Below are 14,076 nucleotides of genomic sequence, written 5' to 3'. Positions count from 1 at the left end.
CACCATTTTTCCCAGGACTCTCGTGCACTGATGCACTGACACTTGTCCTGGTTTTAGGAGGTTCCTGACTAACTCGGATAACTCCCTGGCCTTCTCCTCCGGGAGAAACACCTTTTTCTGGACTGTGTCCAGAATCATCCCTAGGAACAGTAGACGTGTTGTTGGAATCAGCTGTGATTTTGGGATATTTAGAATCCACCCGTGCTGACGTAGCACTACCTGAGATAGTGCTACTCCGACCTCTAACTGTTCCCTGGACCTTGCCCTTATCAGGAGATCGTCCAAGTAAGGGATAATTAATACGCCTTTTCTTCGAAGAAGAATCATCATTTCGGCCATTACCTTGGTAAAGACCCGTGGTGCCGTGGACAATCCAAACGGCAGCGTCTGAAACTGATAATGACAGTTTTGTATCATAAACCTGAGGTACCCTTGGTGAGAAGGGTAAATTGGGACATGGAGATAAGCATCCTTGATGTCTAGAGATACCATATAGTCCCCTTCTTCCAGGTTCGCTATCACTGCTCTGAGTGACTCCATCTTGAATTTGAACCTTTTTATGTAAGTGTTCAAAGATTTTAGATTTAAAATTGGTCTCACCGAGCCGTCCGGCTTCGGTACCACAAACAGCGTGGAATAATACCCCTGTCCCTGTTGTAGGAGGGGTACCTTGATTATCACCTGCTGGGAATACAGCTTGTGAATAGCTTCCAATACTGCCTCCCTGTCGGAGGGAGACGTTGGTAGAGCAGACTTCAGGAACCGGCGAGGGGGAGACGTCTCGAATTCCAATTTGTACCCCTGTGATACTACCTGCAGGATCCAGGGGTCCACTTGCGAGTGAGCCCACTGCGCGCTGAAATTCTTGAGACGGCCCCCCACCGTGCCCGAGTCTGCTTGCAGAGCCCCAGCGTCATGCTGAGGACTTGGCAGAAGCGGGGGAGGGCTTCAGCTCTTGGGAAGAGGCTGCATGGTGCAGTCTTTTTCCCCTTCCTCTGCCCCGAGGCAGGAATGAGCGGCCTTTTTCCCTCTTGCCCTTATAGGGACGAAAGGACTGGGTTTGAAAAGACGGTGTCTTTTTCTGCTGAGAGGTGACCTGGGGTAAAAAGGTGGATTTTCCAGCCGTTGCCGTGGCCACCAGGTCCGATAGACCGACCCCAAATAACTCCTCCCCTTTATACGGCAATACTTCCATATGCCGTTTGGAATCCGCATCACCTGACCACTGTCGCGTCCATAACGTTCTTCTGGCAGAAATGGACATCGCACTTACTCTAGATGCCAGGGTGCAAATATCCCTCTGTGCATCTCGCATATATAGTAATGCATCCTTTAAATGCTCTATAGTTAATAATATACTGTCCCTATCCAGGGTATCAATATTTTCAGTCAGGGAATCCGACCAAGCCACTCCAGCGCTGCACATCCAGGCTGAGGCGATCGCTGGTCGCAGTATAACACCGGTATGTGTGTATATATCTTTTAAGATATTTTCCAGCCTTCTATCAGCTGGTTCCTTGAGAGCGGCCGTATCAGGAGACGGTAACGCCACTTGTCTTGATAAGCGTGTGAGCGCCTTATCTACCCTAGGGGGTGTTTCCCAACGTGCCCTAACCTCTGGCGGGAAAGGGTATAGTGCCAATAATTTATTAGAAATCAGCAGTTTTTTATCGGGGGAAACCCACGCTTTATCACACACCTCATTTAATTCATCTGACTCAGGAAAAACCACTGGTAGTTTTTTCACACCCCACATAATACCCTTTTTTGTGGTACTTGTAGTGTCAGAAATGTTCAATGCCTCTTTCATTGCCGTGATCATGTAACGTGTGGCCCTACTGGACATTACGTTTGTCTCGTCACCGTCGACACTGGATTCAGTATCCGTGTCAGGGTCTGTGTCGACCATCTGAGGTAACGGGCGTTTTAGCGCCCCTGACGGTGTCTGAGACGCCTGAACAGGCACTAATTGATTTGTCGGCTGTCTCATGTCGTCAACAGTTTTTTGCAAAGTGCTGACATTGTCACGTAATTCTTTAATTACTACCATCCAGTCAGGTGTCGACTCCCTAGGGGGTGACATCACTAACACAGGCAATTGCTCTGCTTCCACATCATTTTCCTCCTCATACATGTCGACACAATCGTACCGACACCCAGCACACACACAGGGAATGCTCTGATAGAGGACAGGACCCCACTAGCCCTTTGGGGAGACAGAGGGAGAGTTTGCCAGCACACACCAGAGCGCTATATATATACAGGGATAACCTTATATAAGTGTTACTCCCTGTTATAGCTGCTGTATTTATATATTAGCTGCCAATAGTGCCCCCCTCTCTGTTTTACCCTGTTTCTGTAGTGCAGGACTGCAGGGGAGAGTCAGGGAGCCGTCCTTCCAGCGGAGCTGTGAAAGAAAATGACGCTTGTGTGCTGAGGAGAAAGGCTCCGCCCCCTTCACGGCGGCCTTTTCTCCCGCTTTTTTCAGGAAACTGGCAGGGGATAAATGCATCCATATAGCCCAGGAGCTATATGTGATGCATTTTTTTAGCCATATAAGTTTTTATATCGATTTTATTGCGTCTCAGGGCGCTCCCCCCCCAGCGCCCTGCACCCTCAGTGACTGGAGTGTGAAGTGTGCTGAGAGCAATGGCGCACAGCTGCAGTGCTGTGTGCTACCTTATTTGAAGACAGGAACGTCTTCTGCCGCCGCTTTCTCCGGACCTCTTCGCTCTTCTGGCTCTGTAAGGGGGCTGGCGGCGCGGCTCCGGGACCCATCCAGGCTGAACCTGTGATCGTCCCTCTGGAGCTAATGTCCAGTAGCCAAGAAGCCCAATCCACTCTGCAGGCAGGTGAGTTCACTTCTTCTCCCCTTAGTCCCACGATGCAGTGAGCCTGTTGCCAGCAGGACTCACTGAAAATAAAAAACCTATTTAAACTTTTACTTCTAAGCAGCTCAGGAGAGCCACCTAGCTTGCACCCTTCTCGTTCGGGCACAAAAATCTAACTGAGGCTTGGAGGAGGGTCATAGGGGGAGGAGCCAGTGCACACCAGCTAGTCTAAAGCTTTTACTTTTTGTGCCCAGTCTCCTGCGGAGCCGCTATTCCCCATGGTCCTTACGGAGTTCCCAGCATCCACTAGGACGTCAGAGAAAATGGTACGAAAGCACCAAATACAGCACATTGCCATGCAACACAGCATAGTTTTAGAGTTGCATTACATTCTGAAATGCAAACTATTAGTATCCTAAATGAAAGCAAGCTGCAAATGGGACGGATGTCAGGAAGGCACCATATACCGCATGGCACTATACGGCATAGCATGATGCTATACTAACGGTGATGGCAAGCTTACCCTAGAAGCGCAAGCAGCAATTAAGTCTAACGGTTGTAGGGATGCTGAATACTGGATTAACCCAGATATTCAAACTATTAGGATACTAAGAAGGAAGCTGGATAGGGACTTAAAATGGTACGAAAAGCACCAAATACAGCACATTGCCATGCCATACAACACAGCATAGTTTTAGAGATGCAATCTATTAGGATTTTAAATGAAAACAAGCTGAAAATTGGGCAGACGTCAGGAAGTCACCATATAGCACAATGCTATGCCGCATGGCACTATACGGCATAGCATGATGCTATACTAACGGTGATGGCAAGCTTAACCTAGAGGCGCAAGCAGCAATTAAGTCTAACGGTTGTAGGGATGCGGAATACTGGTTTAACCCAGATATTCAAACTAATAGGATATTAAGAAGAAAGCTGGATAGGGACTTAAAATGGTACGAAAGCACCAAATACAGCACATTGCCATACAACACAGCATAGTTTTAGAGATGCATTACATTCTGAAATGCAAACTATTAGGATCCCAAATGAAAGCAAGCTGCAAATGGGACGGATGTCAGGGAGGCACCATATAGCACAATGCTATGCCGCATGGCAATAAACGGCACAGCATGATGCTATACCAATAATGATGGCAAGCTTAACCTAGAGGAGCAAGCAGCAATTAAGTCTAAGGGTTGTAGGGATGCTGAATACTGGATTAACTCAGATATTCAAACTATTAGGATAGGAAGAAGGAAGCTGGATAGAGACTTAAAATGGTACGAAAAGCACCAAATGCAGCACATTGCCATGCCATACAACACAGCATAGTTTTAGAGATGCATTACATTTTGAAATGCAAACTATTAGGATATTAAGAAGCAGCAAGCTGGATAGGGACTTAAAATGGTACGAAAGTACTATAAAAGCACAGTACCATGCCATATAACACAGCATAGTTTTAGAGATGCAATACATTTTGAAATGCAAACTATTAGGATATTAAGAAGCAAGCTGGGTAGGGACTTAAAATGGTACAAAAGCACCATAACAGAACAGTACCATCCAAACGGTACAGCACCGCATAGTTTTAGAGAGGCAATCTATTAGGATCTTAAATGAAAGCAAGCTGCAAATGGGACAGATGTCAGGAAGGCACCATATAGCACAATGCTATGCCGCATGGCACTATACGGCATAGCATGATGCTATAACAATAGTGATGGCAAGCTTAACCTAGAGGCGCAAGCAGCAATTAAGTCTAACGGTTGTAGGGATGCGGAATACTGGTTTAACCCAGATATTCAAACTAATAGGATATTAAGAAAAAGAAAGCATGATAGGGACTTAAAATGGTACGAAAGCACCAAATACAGCACATTGCCATACAACACAGCATAGTTTTAGAGATGCATTACATTCTGAATTGCAAACTATTAGGATCTCAAATGAAAGCAAGCTGCAAATGGGACGGATGTCAGGAAGGCACCATATAGCACAATGCTATGCCGCATGGCACTATACGGCATAGCATGATGCTATACTAACGGTGATGGCAAGCTTACCCTAGCGGCGCAAGCAGCAATTAAGTCTAACGGTTGTAGGGATGCTGAATACTGGATTAACCCAGATATTCAAACTATTAGGATATTAAGAAGGAAGCTGGATAGGGACTTAAAATGGTACGAAAAGCACCAAATACAGCACATTGCCATGCCATACAACACAGCATAGTTTTAGAGATGCATTACATTTTGAAATGCAAACTATTAGGATATTAAGAAGCAGCAAGCTGGATAGGGACTTAAAATGGTACGAAAGCACTATAAAAGCACAGTACCATGCCATATAACACAGCATAGTTTTAGAGATGCATTACATTCTGAAATGCAAACTATTAGTATTTTAAATGAAAGCAAGCTGCAAATGGGACAGATGTCAGGAAGGCACCATATAGCACAATGCTATGCCGCATGGCATTATACGGCACAGCATTATGCTATACCAATAGTGATGGCAAGCTTAACCTAGAGGCGCAAGCAGCAATTAAGTATAACGGTTGTAGGGATGCGGAATACTGGTTTAACCCAGATATTCAAACTACAGGTGGAGTATCCCTTATCCAAAATGCTTGGGACCAGAGGTACTTTGGATATGGGATTTTTCCGTATTTTGGAATAATTGCATACCATAGTGAGATATCATGGTGATGGGACCTAAATCTAAGCACAGAATGCATTTATGTTACATATACACCTTATATACACAGCCTGAAGGTAATTTAATACAATATTTTTAAGAACTTTGTGTATTAAACAAAGTTTGTGTACATTGAGACATCAAAAATAAAAGGTTTCACTATTTCACTTTCACTCAAAAAAGTCCGTATTTCGGAATATATGGATATGGGATACTCAACCTGTAATAGGATATTAAGAAAAAGAAAGCTGGATAGGGACTTAAGATGGTACGAAAGCACCAAATACAGCACATTGCCATGCAACACAGCATAGTTTTAGTGATGTATTACATTTTTAAATGCAAACTATTAAGATATTAAGAAGAAGCAAGCTGGATAGGGACTTAAAATGGTACAAAAGCACCATAACAGTACAGTACCATGGCAAACGGTACAGCACCGCATAATTTTAGAGAGGATATTAGGATTTTAAATGAAAACAAGCTGCAAATGGGACGGATGTCTGGAAGGCACCATAAAGCACAATGCTATGCCGCATGGCATTATACGGCAAAGCATGATGCTATACTAATGGAGATGGCATGTTTACTCTAAAGGCACAAGCAGCAATTAAGTCTAATGGTTGAAGGGATGCTGAATACTGGTTTAACCCAGATATTCAAACTATTGGGATATTAAGAAGGAAGCTGGATAGGGACTTAAAATGGTACGAAAGCACCAAATACAGCACATTGCCATGCAACACAGCATACTGTTAGAGATTTATTACATTCTGAAATGCAAACTATTAGTATTTTAAATGAAAGCAAGCTGCAAATGGGACAGATGTCAGGAAGGCACAATGCTATGCCGCATGGCACTATACGGCATAGCATGATGCTATACTAATGGTGATGGCAAGCTTACCCTAGAGGCGCAAGCAGCAATTAAGTCTAACGGTTGTAGGGATGCTGAATTCTGGTTTCACACCGATGTTCAATCTATTAGGATATTAAGAAAAAGCAAGCTGGATAGGGACTTAAAATGGTACGAAAGCACCAAATATAGCACTTTGCCATGCCATACAACACAGCATAGTTTTAGAGATGCATTACATTCTGAAATGCAAAGTATTAGGATTTTAAATGAAAGCAAGCTGTAAATGGGACGGATGTCAAGAAGGCACCATATAGCACAATGCCATGCTGCATGGCATTATACGGCACAGCATGATGCTATACTAACGGTGATGGCAAGCTCACCCTAGAGGCGCAAGCAGCAATTAAGTCTAACGGTTGTAGGGATGCTGAATACTGGATTAACCCAGATATTCAAACTATTAGGATATTAAGAAGGAAGCTGGATAGGGACTTAAAATGGTATGAAAGCACCAAACACAGCACATTGTCATGTCATGTAACACATCATAGTTTTAGAGATGCATTACATTCTGAAATGCAAACTATTAGGGATTTTAAATGAAAGCAAGCTGCAAATGGGACTGATGTCAGGAAGGCACCATATAGCACAATGCAATGCCACATGGCACTATACGGCACAGCATGATGCTATACCCACATCAAGCTTAAACCAGCGGCGCAACAGCAATTAAGTCTAAAGATTGTAGGGATGCTGAATATTGGTTTAAACCAGATATTCAAACTATTAGAATATGAAGAAAAAGCAAGATGGATATGGGCTGACAACTGCAGCAAGGCACAATACAGCCATCAAAACATGTTATACCCAGCAATACTAACTATTACAATATGAAAGGAATATAGTTATCTAAAACGAATACAAAAGATATTTACCTGTGCACCGAAGTCAATAAACATCGAGTCTGGCAGCTTCGGAGACAAAATAGTCTGCAGCACTGGATCCTGATGCTTGCTTTTAATGTCACCCACACAGCTGTTCTCCGTGTTTCAAGACATTTGCTTCCTCTTGCAAATTTGCTAATGGATGAAGCAAACCATTTTCCTTCTGGTACCCAAAAACCTCAATATTCAATAGAGTAGCTGCCCTAGTGAGAAGTGGAAACAATACTAGTAAGTCTGTAAACAATATAAAACAGACCATTTTAAATGCACCACACTCTACAGGAAGTCTACATATCACATGATGCCAAGATGCAAGGCAAATTACAGAACTGGATATACTTTAAACCTTGACCATTTGGGTGCCTTGAAGGCCAAGTTTGGGAACCTCTGCATTAGGATTTCAATTAAAAGCAAGTTAGTTGTTTGGATGACGAAGAGTGGGATCTCGCTAGGGAATACCCTCGTACGGCTACGAAATCTCTTCGATTTCAGCAGATCCAGTTTTATATACTCCACCGTACCTATATGACCCCTGTGACACTAAGCAGGATTGGGGATGGTCATTCCGCAATGTGCCCTAAATGCGGTGCTGCCCAGGGTACCTTTCTGCATTTGCTGTGGGACTGCAGTACTTTGCAGATATTCTGGATGGGGGTCAGGTCGATCATGGGGGACACAGGTATTCCTTTAATATTACTAACTCCGAAATTATGTGTTCTTGGAGTGGATGCTTCTAGCTCTCCCCCAAATGGGAGGGGATGTATGTTCATAATGTGTGTGCATTAGAGAAAATGTTTATTGCTAGGGGATGGATGGCACATAAAGGTCCCACATAATCCGCTTTTAGAGCACTTGTTAATGACACCGTTTTTAAGGAACGATATGTTTATATGCAGAATAATGCTAATTCTAGTTTGAGAGAATATGGTCCTTTTGGCTTGATTCTCCTTATTCAGCACCGGATATTTCATTTCTATATTATCTATGTGAAGACATGCTCAGTTCAGAGCGTATAGTCTTGGTCTTTCGGTTTATACTTTATTTGATATTGAATGTTAAGGTTTACGTCAGCTAGTTGGGATCTTTGGATCACCTTAGGTTAGTTATAAATTTCAAAAATTTACAAAAATTATATTGACGAGAGTATAATAATACACGTATAGTTCTTTCTTATTTGATCCTTTTATTGCATCACAGATTTAATGTTTTGTTGACTTGTTTTATGTTTGCTGAATATTTTGGCAATTGACTATGTATACAGCTTTTCCCTCTATGGGGTCAATTCTATTCAGCGACAGTTGAATAGCGCCGGGAGTTTGCTCCCGGCACTATGTAATACAGTGACGAGTGTCCCTCAATTCTCGGGAATTCTTCTCTCATCCCCGGAGGATGAGAGAAGAAACCAGACAAAACTGCTGCCGCGCGGCCGTCGCGAGGCTGATTCTGTCAGGAATCAGCATCGCCGCGGGTAGTTAAGTCGGAGAATGCCCGTTCTCCCGACAAAACAACCTATTGAGTCGGTGAGAACAGGCCATCGCCGACTTAACTGGAGCTGAATTGAATAGCGTCGGGAGCTAATTGCCGGCGCTATTTAACTGCTGCCGACTTGAATCGACAACTATGTGACACTGTTTATATTATGTATATATGTGCTACTCTTTTTCTTCAATAAAAAAAATAAATACTCTTACAAAAAAGCAAGCTGGTTATGGTAGTGACATCAGGTAGGCATCATACAGCATGATGCTATACTTAGTGCAGGGCTCGACTAATCCTGGATGCCAGGTCGCCAATGGCGATCAAATTCTGTTTCCTGGCAAACATTTTTTGCAGAGAGGGAGGAAGCAGATCCCGCACGTGAGCATGCCTCTATCATTGCAGTCGCCATTGTATGGACACAAGAGTGCATGTGCTGACTGCCTACTGTCCTGGCCTCTTCCCCAATTTCAGCTGGTATGCATGGTCTAGTATTGCTGAGGGGCTGTGTTGTGCGCCTTGTGGCTGTGGAGGTTGGTAGCTGTGGTTTACCCTATCAGCTGTGTGGCCACGGGTCAGGGGGTTTCATGTGGAGACGTCTCCAAATTCAGCCCTCTCTGGCGTCTTGTCTTGTTTGACAGGCTGCCTACCTCCGCTAGCCCCCTGACACCTATGGGACTCTCAACATTTACACACTGATCATTTCTTTGCCCCAGTACAGCCGGGCAGAAATGCCCGAAACCTCCCTCTCTTCCAAAGCTTAAATTCAGCCACAGGAAGTGATGCCTGAACCCCCTCCTGCCGGAGCTTACATTGAGCGCGGGCATTGATGCCTGACCCCTCTTCTCGCCGGAGCTTATATTGATTGCGGGCAATGAGGCCCAACACCCCTCCCACTACTGTAGCAGCCACCACCATCCACCCCCAAGTACCATGCTGTCATGGACGGTAATAGCTGCCACCCCTCTTCCAATACCCATGCAGCTTGCTGCAGCAGCTGGAAACATCCGCCAGGTCCCTGTGGCTTGCTGCTGTCAGACGGTAACCATTCCCCGGGCTTACACAATAGTGTTAACGCTAAGTTTTGGTTAGGGTGCCGGACTGTTAAGGGCACAAGCGTGTGCGCGCAGCGAGCTGAAAAAGGGACATGGCCACGCAAAATAGGGGGCGTGATCATTTTCCGTAATAAAAGTGTGCAGTTCAGCCCACAGACCATAAAACAGGTGGCGTGGGCGGCCGGTGGCGACACTGTTGGGGGCGTGCCCAGCACCTACGGAGGTGCCGGGATTCCCCAAAGCGTGCTCTATCAGCGTGAATGGATGCAGCGCGCATCTGTACGGCAGCTTTACATGCTGGGAGGACAGGAAGCGGGCGGCTGTTCTAGCAGGGCGCCGCGGAAAGGGAAGGGCGGATTTTGCCCTTAAAAAAATCAGGCAGGGTGCGGCACCCTGCTAAAACAGCCCAGCATGAACACTACATAACACAGTAATGTTACATAGTAGCAAGGAATAGTAGCAGCATTGCTTGGTGCTGGAGAGCCCACTGCCGGCCAAAGCACCAGAGGAGGGGGTGGAGGAGAAGCCAGTTTCCACTGAGCCGAGTGGCAATTTGCACTAGAAACTAACATCAATGCGGGGAATGCAGTGCAACCCAGCTGTACCCACGGCCAATCAGCTTTATGTGTACACAGGACATACAATCTGCTGTCTGCGCAGGCACTAGAGCTATGCCTGACAGAGTCACTAATATGTCATGTTATTTTTGGGTCAAATTATGACACAAGTGTGGTATATTAATGGGAAGTAGAGGAAAAAGTAGCAACATAGTAGCAGAAAATAGGTGAAACAGTAATGTGACAGTGATGAGTAATAGAAAGCACAGTAGTGTGACAGTGGCAGGGAATAAAGGGATTGACAGTGACATAGTAGCAGGGAACAGTACTGTGACAGTAATGGGGAATCAAGGGAACATCAGTGTGACAGAGTAGCAGGGAATAGACGGCAAAGCAGTAGGATATATAATTGCAGGGAACAGAGGGTACAGCGGTGACATTGTAACAGGAAATAGGGGGAACAGCAGGGACACAGTACCAGGGATTAGTGGGTACAGCAGGGACATGGTAGTGTGGAACCAAGGAAACAGCAAGGACATAGGGGTAAATGTATGAAGCAGTGATAAGGGTGGAGAAGTGAGCAAGTGGAGAAGTTGCCCATGGCAACCAATCCACTGCTCTGTATAATTTTATGGCATGCAAATTATAAATGTTACTTCAATGCTGATTGGTTGCCATAGGAAACTTCTCCACTGGTTAACTTCTCCACTCTTATCACTGCTTCATACATTTACCTAATAGTGTGGAACAGAGGGAAGAGCAGTGAGATAGTAGCAGAAAAATAGGATTTTACTTACCGGTAAATCTATTTTTCGTAGTCCGTAGAGGATGCTGGGACTCCGTAAGGACCATGGGGAATAGACGGGCTCCGCAGGACATAGGGCACTTTAAGAAAGCTTTGGACTCTGGGTGTACACTGGCTCCTCCCTCTATGCCCCTCCTCCAGACCTCAGTTAGGGAAACTGTGCACCGAGGAGATGGACAGTACGAGGAAGGATTTTTGTAAATCTAAGGGCGAGATCCATACCAGCCACACCAATCACACCATATAACTTGTGATAAACTTACCCAGTTAACAGTATGAACAACAACATAGCCACGGTCCAACCGAAAAACTATAACATAACCCTTATGTAAGCAATAACTATATACAAGTCTTGCAGAAGTCGTCCACGCTTGGGACGGGCGCCCAGCATCCTCTATGGACTACGAGAAATAGATTTACCGGTGATGGTGTAGGAGCTTCCGCAGTATAGCAAATATATTGATTTACGCTTTTTCGCATTTATTAAGATATTTACTGTTAATCACAAAATGGGTTCATGTGTCCTTAAAAATATTGCAGAGCTGGTCAGAATACTATATTTGCTGAATATCTTGTTTTAAAGCATGACTTGTACAAGGACAATGCAACATTAAATGTATCCAAGGCGGACAAAGCAACACCAGATATATCCAAGGCTAATTGAGAAGAATGTTGAAAGAAATCTTTTGAGTTTATGTCCAAAAGACTGATAAACGAAACAATAACCATTTTCAAGGCTGTTCTAGTTGCCACTTGGAACATTGTATGACAATCGATGTATTTCAAGACATACATGGTATATTCTGATTGGCTAAAATGTATTGGCAAGCGTGATTTTATTTAAGCTATAAATAATAAAGCTATGACGGCCCCTAGCAGGTCATTTATGATTTGCTTAAGTTACACATGAATCTGTGTCATCTTATCATTCATTGATCTCCAACCGGTTGTAAAAAGGAACAGAATTCTGACTGATTACTGAAGAGAGTTTATAGACCAGACCTGAATAGGTTAACATACCCTAACATTTTGGGAGCATCGTCCGGGGATATTCCAGCATCTCCTCCACTGGCAACAAATCCTCTGATCTTTCAGGAACCGCTGATAACAAAAACCGGTAAGTGAGCTTTAATGTGTAGATTTCTACCTGCTCACTTGGCTCAGCGTTTCTTGAATGCATCTGAGAAAGTCCAGTCGAGAAGATCAGAGAATATCTTAAAGAGCCCAGTATCAGTCAGAAGAAGAATTTTTTTTTAAGGTAAAATATATATTGTATGTCATATTGTTGAATTGTGGGTAAATATCTTCAGCTAATTTGTCACAAGTGTACAGGGGGAATTAATCAAATATCCAGAAAAATGTTACATTTTTAAAAGGTGGCGTATGGCCAAGGTGTATTCTAATGCTGATAAACAGTTTGAATTGAGAAATAACCAAAGAGGTGTATGCAAATCTTGTACCTGTGTTGTTGTGTTAAGAAAATACAAAGGGTCTGTAGCACCGAGATTGGTGGCAATTACAAGCACTGAAGTCTCATTTGGTTATGTGGAAAATTATGATGAATTTTATTGTACAATAGGTTGTCATTTTAAAAAAGGAAATTGTTGGAACATTACATTGAGAATGATTGGTCTAACATCATAACCTGTTGGCCTAGGAACCACATAATCCCAGGTCTAAGACCCATTTGCCCGTGCAGCCTCAAACAGATGCCGTGCACACAGATAACAGATATAGCATTTACTGTCATCCTTGTTTTTGGATCCTTGCACTGTTGTATGTACTCTGCCAATATGCTTTTGAAAAGGTGGGGGGGGGGGGGAGTCGGGGTGTCTGCTGAATAATGAAACCAGTGTCAGTAACTAGATTCTCCTGCACACATTGTACTGTATATATTGTATGTCCCTATGCAAGACAGTTAAGGGGTAGGATTGGGTCAGTAATAAATAACAGCTACTGTCTGAAAGAGACACAAGGTGAACATATTCCAAAAATAGTGGGGAGTTTACCAAGAACACAAGGAACAACAGGGGTACTGGTACAAGCAGGAGTCTATATATGCAGAGGTATAGACCCTTGGAGTGACTTAATATTATTAGGGACGCATCTCAGTGATCCAGAAGAAATAATCTATTATGCAGGTCTCACTTGGGGAGCAGTACTAACAGATTTTCCACCAATACAGGGAGCTTCCTACAACACTACAACCCCAGTCATTTGTCCACAGACGGATTTAAGGAGCTCTTTAGGTACAAGGATAGAAGAGATTCTTCAGAGTCAGCGTCTCACAAGGAGATTTGAATTCCCTCATAAGGGGTTACTAAAATACCACATCAGGAGGGGCTCCGCGCACGTTCACCCAGGCATGGGAGCTCGGTCTGTAAAGATGTCAGGGCCCGACAAACCCGTGGATATTGTTAGTAACAGGGAGGGGAGAAAAGCTCTGAAAGGAGATTTTAAGTCCCTCATAAGGGGTTACTAAAATACCACATCAGGATGGGTTCAAACCCGTGGATATTGTTAGTAACAGGGAGGGGAGGAAAGCTCTGAAAGGAATAAGAAAAATTTACAAAACAGCAGGTTTTCCGTCAGAAGGGACACTAGACCGAGAGAAAAAAAAAAAAAAAAAACATTTGCCTTCTGTAACAAGAGTTGGATAATTAAGCATAATTGTAGAGATTAAGTATCCATCTGGATCACTGTAGCACAAGAATTAGAAGCAGAAAATATAAGAGATGAGGAAATTGATTTCCCCATTGTACCAGAGTACTCAATAGCACCACAACCAGCGTTAAACTCACTGCCTGTGATTCCAGCAACAGCACCTCCACACTATACCCCACCCC

General features: G+C 43.9%; 1 long non-coding RNA gene across 2 annotated transcripts in view; it reads right to left on the bottom strand.

The window, feature by feature from the left end:
• Positions 1–14,076, bottom strand: part of LOC135057654 (uncharacterized) — a 77,471-nt gene that overhangs the window by 50,127 nt on the left and 13,268 nt on the right. The window contains exon 2 of one of the 2 annotated variants that reach the window (XR_010244267.1): positions 7,329–7,540. This is a non-coding gene — a long non-coding RNA (uncharacterized LOC135057654). The remainder of the gene's footprint in view (positions 1–7,328; positions 7,541–14,076) is intronic. The other variant, XR_010244268.1, reaches the window with a different exon arrangement.

This window comes from Pseudophryne corroboree, chromosome 3 (genome assembly GCF_028390025.1).
Source record: "Pseudophryne corroboree isolate aPseCor3 chromosome 3, aPseCor3.hap2, whole genome shotgun sequence".
NCBI lineage: Eukaryota > Metazoa > Chordata > Amphibia > Anura > Myobatrachidae > Pseudophryne > Pseudophryne corroboree.
This window is presented reverse-complemented; position numbering and strand designations above follow the sequence as displayed.